The sequence below is a fragment of the Sapajus apella genome, unplaced genomic scaffold (assembly GCF_009761245.1).
Source record: "Sapajus apella isolate SASKATOON/1434 unplaced genomic scaffold, GSC_monkey_1.0 scaffold351, whole genome shotgun sequence".
Taxonomy (NCBI): domain Eukaryota; kingdom Metazoa; phylum Chordata; class Mammalia; order Primates; family Cebidae; genus Sapajus; species Sapajus apella.
Genome location: NW_022437291.1, coordinates 74,170 through 82,462, shown reverse-complemented (window position 1 = coordinate 82,462; position 8,293 = coordinate 74,170). Strand labels below are relative to the sequence as shown.

Sequence of the window (8,293 nt, the reverse complement as noted above, 5' to 3'; positions counted from 1 at the left end):
TTTTTTTTTTTTTTAAGAGAAAAGGCATACAAATTTATTAATGTACAGGGCTGGGGGCCACAGAATGATTACTCCAACCCCTTGGCGGGGTACAGAAGCTTATATACCCTTTCTCAGAGGCAAAAGAGGAGATGGGTAATGTATACAATTATTTGAGGAACAGCGAATGATTATAAGTGAGAAGGAATGAACCAGGGAGACAGAAATTAACTTGTAAATGATTCTCTTTGAAATCTGAATGAGACAAAGAGGCCAGCTTTATCTTGTGGAAAAGTCCATCCAGGTGTGGTTGCATTCCTCAGTCTTTTTTTTTTTTTTTTTTTTTTTTTTTTTTTGTAAGAAGCTTTCTTGATCAGATCAGGAAATTCCAGAAAAGGTCCCTCCTTGTCAAGTTTACTTAGCGCTGGTGCACTTGGTGACGGCCTTGGTGCCCTCCGACATGGCGTGCTTGGCCAGCTCCCCAGGCAGCAGCAGGCGCACGGCCGTCTGGATCTCCCTGGAGGTGATGGTCGCTTGTTGTAATGCGCCAGGCGGGAAGCCTTGCCGGCGATGCGCTCGAAGATGTCGTTGACGAAGGAGTTCATGATGCCCATGGCCTTGGAGGAGATGCCGGTGTCGGGGTGCACCTGCTTCAGCACCTTGTACACGTACACGGAGTAGCTCTCCTTGCGGCTGCGCTTGCGCTTCTTGCCGTCCTTCTTCTGAGCCTTGGTCACCGCCTTCTTGGAGCCCTTCTTCGGGGCGGGAGCGGACTTCGCTGGCTCAGGCATGTCAAAAACCAAGGTACGGAACGATCAGCAGCTAGTTCGAGGAAGCGGGAAATAATCAGTGACAATAAATCAATTTTTTTTTCAGTGAACACTACTTTTTTATTGGTATGTGGAGGCCTCTGAATGAAATTCTGATTCAATAATTGGTTCACTAAAAAACTATCTGGCCAAAGCTAATGAGGAATTGGACAAACTTAATCAATAACAAACTAGATTCATTTCCCTAGTAAACCTCCCCACTGCTTGTTCTCAGCTGCTTCCCTATATCCAGCCCTCCCTCTTCTGCCCTGTCCTTGTGATCTCTCTCCTTCTGCCCCTCCACAGACTCCTCCTTCTGCTTGCCCTGAATCCAGGCTCCCCATCCTTTCCTGACAACTTTCCTAAGACCTGAAAATATTTGTTGCCTCTAAAGATCAGTCCTGCCCTTGAACCAGCATGCAACTGTAAAATTTAACCTTAGACCCTCTGAACTTTACCATCATTCTCAGTACAAGCATGTGAAACATCAGCAGCAATGATACATCAGTGGAAACCGTAACCACACTGCATTGAACTAGCCCAAAGGATCTCACCCAGAAGATCACGTTAGCTTCTTCTTCCCACCTTGAACCATGGTCAAATCCTATTAGCTTAATCTAGACCCATTTATGTTAGACTGCTAGTTCACTTCTGTTCTTCCCAGTTAGGTGAACCACTAATTCCTTATTTTTTTTGAAATAGAGTCTCGCTCTGTCACCAGGCTGGAGTGCAGTGGTGCGATCTCGGTTCACTGCAGCCTCCGCTGCCCAGGTTCAAGTGATTTTCCTGCCTCAGCCTCCCAAGTAGCTGGGATTACAGGCACCCATGACCACACCTGGCTAATTTTTTGTATTTTTAGTAGAGATGGGGTTTTACCATGTTGACCAGGCTGGTCTCCAATGCCTGACTTCGTGATTCACCTGCCTCGGCCTCCCAAAGTGCTGGGATTACAGGTGTGAGCCACCACTCCCAACCAGTAATTCCTTTTTTTACTTAAGCTACCTTTAGTGTCTATCACTTGTAATATGTACTTTTTTTTTTTTTAAAGCATGATCTCCTTCATTCACCAAGCCAGAAAACCCTCGTGGAAAGGAAGTAAACGGGTCCATCCACCCATCCATTAAATGTTTGCCAAGGCTTTGCCATGCTATGCATCTGTGCTAGACCTGGGAGATATAGTTAGACCAAGACACCCAGCCCTTGCCCTTATGGAGGAGAGGGAGGATACCAGATCATTGGGTGTTGGCTCCATTATCTAGATTGAGGTTCTAAAGAAGAAACACCCTTGGGAGGGGAAGAGGCTGGGCTTTGTCATGGACACCCTGAACCTGAAGGCCAGACTGGTCAATGCCTCCAAGTTTCCCCATCTGCCCACCGTGCTCCTGAGCCTCCCAAGAGCTGCAGCACACAGGCCCGGCCCAGCCCCTCAGGGCATGGCCACTGTGAAGCACGCCTTCCCACCTGCCCGTTGCCAATCTGCTGTGAGAGGGGGGCCTCCAAGGCCCTGGCTCTGCACTTTTCCTTCGGGGAGAAAGGACACTGCCCCTCCCTCCTACCTGGGCCTACACCGCTGCCTTGTCCCAGGACGGAGGCTTATGGACCCTCAGATCCCAACCCTACTCAGCCAAGTGTTTTTCTGTGTCTGTGGGGAGGAGAGGGGAAGACATCTGTGTGGTTCAATTATTATTTTTAAGGTAAAAAAAACAAAACAAAACAAAACACAGTGTTTTAGTTGAGTGGCATTTTTTTTTTCAGTTAAACTCATCCAATATTTATTGAATTTATTGAATTGTGAACAGCTGCAAACTTTGCCACAATCAGACACTCACCCATCCTGATGCCTCTCTTGGCTTCCCCTTAAGAAGGATGCCTAAGGCGGGATGTCCCCCAAACTCCGGGGAACAACCAGGGAAACATGGGTTGTGCACAGAAATCTGATTAAATTGGGGGAAAGGAGGAGGGTGGGGCAGTGTGGAGCCCGGGGAAGACACACACACAGAGGCAGAGAGCAACGGCATCAATCTCTGCCCCCAAAAGCAGCCACAAGAGCATCGGGGAAGGACCAGGCGTCCATGAGGCATTTCACTCCTTCCTGTCATGAAGCATCTGCTGAGAGGGGCTGGATTAAGGTCCCTGGACTCTGCCTTCAGGGCACATTAGCCCTGAGCCAAGGCAGCTTTGATGGCAGCCACCAGCTTCAGAAACTTGCTTTCTGTGTCCACATAGCCATCGCCTTTCTTCTTAGAGTGAATCAACTTTCCAGCTACCGTTACTTCGAAGAACCCGGTGGCCTGGGGAGTTCCCTCGGTGGAGATGTCCAGGCGGCCGGGGAACTCATCTTCTAACTTCTTCTTGAGCTGAAGATACTTGGACTTGTAGCCTCAAGCGCCAATAATAAATTAGCAGGGCGTGGTGGCATGTGCCGATGGTCCCATCTTACAGTTTGGTTAACTGTCTACTTTCCCCCAGATTTCCTTTATTCTGCTCAAGTCTCCGCCTGTGTTCGGCCCCTACCCACTTTCTTTCCTCCCGATGGCAAGCCTCAGACTCCAGGCTTGAGGTTTTGTTTTTCTCCTGTGAGAACTCGAAGACCATGTCTGCAGAACTCTTCTCATCCTTAAGAGAGGAAGGAAGCTGTGGCTCAGGACCCAGTTTTAGGTCTAATCAAAGGAAAATATTAAACCTGTTCCTGGAGAGAGACACTTCCTTTACCGTCTGTCCAGGTGTCTCTAGAACTCCAGTGGGTGAATTTCTTGGTGATTCTACAAACCTAAGCATTTTGTCTGGAGGAACCCCAAAACGCTGCCTTGATCTTTCAAGTCTTAGCAGTGGGGAGATATCTGCCACTCAGCTTACCATTTCTGCAGACCTTGATGAAACTGGTCACCTGGATTCTTCAGGACTTCAGGAAGTACAGTTAGCTGGGATGAATCATCACCAGCACCTAATGAAAAGTAGCCCAGCACAGCTTCTTTGTAGCACTCCAAACGGTTTGGACCGTAGCCATAGAAAGAGAGATGCAATGTGTAGCTCATTTGCAAATAAAGAAAAGGAAAACAGCACTTTGAGGCCGTTGGAGTGGCACGCACCCAGGAACCTGAGATTTCAAAAGAGATCAGGGGAGCCTTATGTGTCTCCTTTATCTCTGCTGGACAATGGAAACTTGGTGGACAGTGAAATGAAATATCTGGGCAGTCCTATTACTGCTGTCTTAAAATTGGATAAAAATCCAAAACTAGGAGAAGGTCAGGCAGAAGAGATTTCAGATGAATTAATGGAGTTTTCCCTGGAAGGTCAAGAAGCCAAGGCCTCAGTGAAGAGAAGCTGCCTATATCGCTCCCCTTCCATGCCGGAGAACTTGAATAGGCTAAGACTGAAGCAGGTGGACAAATGCAAGGACAATGCAATGCCAGATAAAGTTAAAAAAAAAGTATTTTTCTGGCCAAGGAAAGCTCAGGAAGGGCTTACATTTAAAGAAGACAGTCTCTCTGTGTGACATTAATATCATTGAGATGCTGGAGGAAGATTCTAACCAAGGGCATCTGATTGGTGATTTTTCCAAGATATGTGCACTGCCAACCATGTCAGGGAAACACCAAGATCTGAAGTATGTCAACCCAGAAACAGTGGCTGCCCTACTGTTGGGGAATTTCCAGGGTCTGATTGAGAAGTTTTATGTCATTGATTGTCGCTATCCATATGAGTACCTGGAAGGATACATCCAGGGAGCCTTAAACTTGTATAGTCAGGAAGAACTATTTAACTTCTTTCTAAAGAAGCCCATTGTCCCTTTGGACACCCAGAAGAGAATAATCATCGTGTTCCACTGTGAATTCTCCTCAGAGAGGGGACCCCGAATGTGCCGTTCTCTCCAAGAAGAGGACAGATCTCTGAACCAGTATCCTGCATTGTACTACCCAGAGCTATATATCCTTAAAGGCGGCTACAGAGACTTCTTTCCAGAATATACGGAGTTGTGTGAACCACAGAGCTACTGCCCTATGCATCACCAGGACCACAAGGCTGAGTTGCTGAGGTGTCGAAGCCAGAGCAAAATGCGGGAAGGGGAGCGGCAGCTGCGAGAGCAAATTGCCCTTCTGGCGAAGGACATGAGCCCATGATAACAGACCAGCCACTGGTTGCTAACAGGTCATCCAAAGACACTGCAGAAACCCTGAGCAGAAAGAGGCCTTCTGGATGGCCAAACCCAAGATTGTTAAAAGATGTCTGTAAACTAACAGGCTGCCAACCTGTTGAAATGCCAGGCCTGGGAATGGATAAGGTTTCAGCTTGCTGAAACACCAAGAGGGTTTGGTGCTTAACAATTGGCAAATGTTCATTTCATGTATTTACTTGCAGATCTAACACCTACAGAGGACTTAAGTTCACAGAGGCATGAGGTGGAGAGTAACAAATCATCTGCTATATTTAATTATTTTCCTTCTCTCAGTAACTGAATTTTGGTTGCTGAGGCAACTTCCCTATATGACTCCCACCTTCAGATTCTCTTCTTTTCCAGTGAATTCTTTCCCAGGAGCTTCCTTGGCCATTCATGCAAATAGACCTCTGTTGGACCTACTCCAGCCTTTCCACAAAGACCCAGCTTTCCAGTGCAGGACACACTAGCTCAAATTAGGAACCTCTGTCACTAGCATACTGGAGAGCACTGGTTCATGGGTGGTATAAGACGTATCAGTAATAAATTAGTTTGTATTCCTTTTCACCAATGCTACAGTTCTAGCTTTAGATTTTATAAAATGAGATCATCTCATTGGAGCATTCAGTCAGAAGTGTAGGTTGGTGCAAAAGCAATTGTGGGTTTGCCATTCAGCCAGAAGTGTAGGTGGGTGTGGGTTTTGCACCAACCAAATAGTATAAGATAGACAGTGGCATAAGTGGAGTGAAATGGATTTGAGAGATATTAAGGAAATAGTTTTTGTAGGCTTTGGAGACCATTTTGAGAGAGGGATAAGGAAAAGAAATCAGAGTTGACATGTGGGTTTCTGGCTTGAAAAAATAGACTATATCTTGGTGTCATATCTCAGATGCAGACAGGCTGAGTGCAGCTCTTTGGGAAACATCTTCCTGGATATGTCAAGCAACCAATTGAAAATACAGATGTGAAGCTCAGGAGAGAAATCCAATTGGACAAATCGATTTTTTAATAATCAGCATTTAGATGAAATAAACTATGCAAATATGTAAGATCACCCAGAAGGTAAGTTAGTGTCATGTACAGAAAACCTGGCCATAGACAGAACCCTGAAAAACAGAAAAATTTAATATACCAAAAGAAAAAAAATGGGGAGCCCTAACTCAGCATTTTGACCTAATCAACCAGAGTTCACAGAAAAATGGGAAATTATGGTGTCACGTTTTGTAAGAGGTATAAGCAAATCATAGATTTCAAATGTTGCCATTTCTTTTTAGGATCTGCTGTGGTAGTGGTTTGCTAAATGTGGTCCAGTGCCAGCAACATCAGCATCATCTGTAACTTGTTAGACATGTAAATTCTTGGGCTCCGCCCTACTCCCATTAGGTCAGAAATTCCTGGAGGCAGGGCCCTGCAATCTGAATTGCAAATCTTCCAGGTAATTCTGAGATGCACACTTAAGTTGAGAACCATTGCCCTATAGCATGGTTTTCACATTAAAAAGCTGGGGTAGGGACAGGGGTAGATATTCAAGCCTAACCCCTAAAAATTCTGATTCAGTTGGCCTGGAGAAGGGCCCAAACCCTGGTGTTAAAAATGAAATAAAATCTCCAAATGTGCTGTCAGAATCAACTATCATTTGATGGGGACATTTCCTGTGTATTGTCATTGAAATGATAAGATGTATTTTTTAAAAATTAGGAAAATTTAGAGATACTATCTGTTATGGTCTGAATGTATTGCTCCAAAATTCATGTTGAAACCTATCCCACCAAGATCAATAGGTGGCATCTTTTGGGAAGTGACTAAGTCATGAGGGCTCTGTCTTCATCAATGGAATTAATGTCCTGGTACAAAAAGTTGAAGGGAGTGTCCTGGCCTTCTGCCAGATGAGAACACAGCAAGAGACCCCATCTGCAAAGCAGAGAGTGAGCCCTGTCCAGACACCAGATCTGCTGATACCTTGATCTTGGACTTCTCAGTCTCTAGAACTGTAAGAAATAAATTTCTATTATTATTAAATTATGTAGTATTTTGTTACAGTGGGTCAAATGAAGTAATACACTATGTAAGTTTTGTGAGATTATTCATTCTACCTCATGACACTCCAACATGTTAAGAGCTTGGAAATTGTCACCTAGCGTCCTCACAAGAAAAAAGCTGAATAAACTGAAAACAGCTATTCTTAGATCCATCAGAAAATTGAAGTCACAGGGCAAACCACTGCCTCCAAAACTGGAAAGGCAGATAAATACAAAGAATCACAGCTTAGCAGAAACAGAAGTTACTGAAATAAGTAACTAGCAGGAACATTTAAATAGTGATTGATAAATTTCCAGAGGCCAAGGGTGAACTAGCCTGAGAGTTTAAAACTCCTGGAACCCCAGTCTTAAGTGGGGATTCCCCACATTTTCCTGCTATAACTCCAGAAACTTCATCAGGTTCTCACTGTGAAGATCAGAGAAAAATTCCTTTTTTCTTTAGGGAGGGAGAGGGGAAAATTAAGAATTTTTCAGTACACCCAGGGGATAAGAAACCATTTTTAAATACATCCAGAGTGTTCTGCTCTCCTCAGCAAAGGCCTTACTTCAAGGGAAACTCCTTTACCAGAGCCTTATCTGACCTAAGTCAGAGCAATTAGACAGATTGAGCGCTCCCTAGCCTTCTCACACAAGGAGAGAGGTTAAAAAAGGCTAAGAAATGCTTCTGAAAGTCAGTCCAGAGACCAGACCCGCTAAAACAACCCCTGAGTTTTAATCATAAGCTTAGAACACACTTTTCCTCCCCAGTATGTTACCATGGAATCAACAGGGCTTCAAAATAACAGCAGTGGACTGCGATTAAGAGAGCTCTTACCGACTGTTTGAGAAGGAGTTCTTAGGGAAGCCTAAAGATAACAGGGAAGAAAAAAACCACACCAAAACCCAAACTCTAGAGGAAACATAAGCCTCTGGCATAGCTACAACAAATTAAACATAGCTCAGCTCCTAGCCAGATTAACCAAAAGCCTGATTACCTTAGGTCCTATTACCAGATACATCACATTTGGCTTTCAGGAAAAAAAAAAAAAAAAAAAAAAAAACCACAAAGCAAATTAAATGGCGAAGGTTGTGACACCCAATTTCCCAGTAACACATCTGTAGCGACATCTGCCCTTGCCCACCTTCTCTTCCCATTGGCAGAGGGATATGACCCACTGAGATTCTGTGAGCTTCAAAGCGGGAACGGGAAAAGAGGTGGAGCCTGGGGTTTCACGAGTTTAAAGCAAATGAATCTTCAGCTTTAGCGAAATTGTTAAGGGTAGGGGTTCTGTAGCCACAGTACTTGGATATGAATACTGGCTCTGTACATA

At 44.7% G+C, this 8,293-nt stretch overlaps 3 pseudogenes across 3 annotated transcripts; 1 reads left to right on the top strand and 2 right to left on the bottom strand.

Annotated features, from left to right (window-relative positions):
* Positions 1 to 14: 14 nt before the first annotated feature.
* LOC116545732 lies at positions 15 to 807 on the bottom strand (annotated as a pseudogene). Its single transcript, XR_004266423.1, has one exon. The product of XR_004266423.1 is annotated as a histone H2B type 1-K-like (transcript).
* Positions 808 to 2,944: 2,137 nt separating this feature from the next.
* LOC116545733 lies at positions 2,945 to 3,181 on the bottom strand (annotated as a pseudogene). Its single transcript, XR_004266424.1, has one exon. The product of XR_004266424.1 is annotated as a selenoprotein W-like (transcript).
* A 55-nt stretch (positions 3,182 to 3,236) lies between these two features.
* LOC116545730 lies at positions 3,237 to 5,082 on the top strand (annotated as a pseudogene). Its single transcript, XR_004266421.1, has one exon. The product of XR_004266421.1 is annotated as an M-phase inducer phosphatase 3 pseudogene (transcript).
* Positions 5,083 to 8,293: the final 3,211 nt, after the last annotated feature.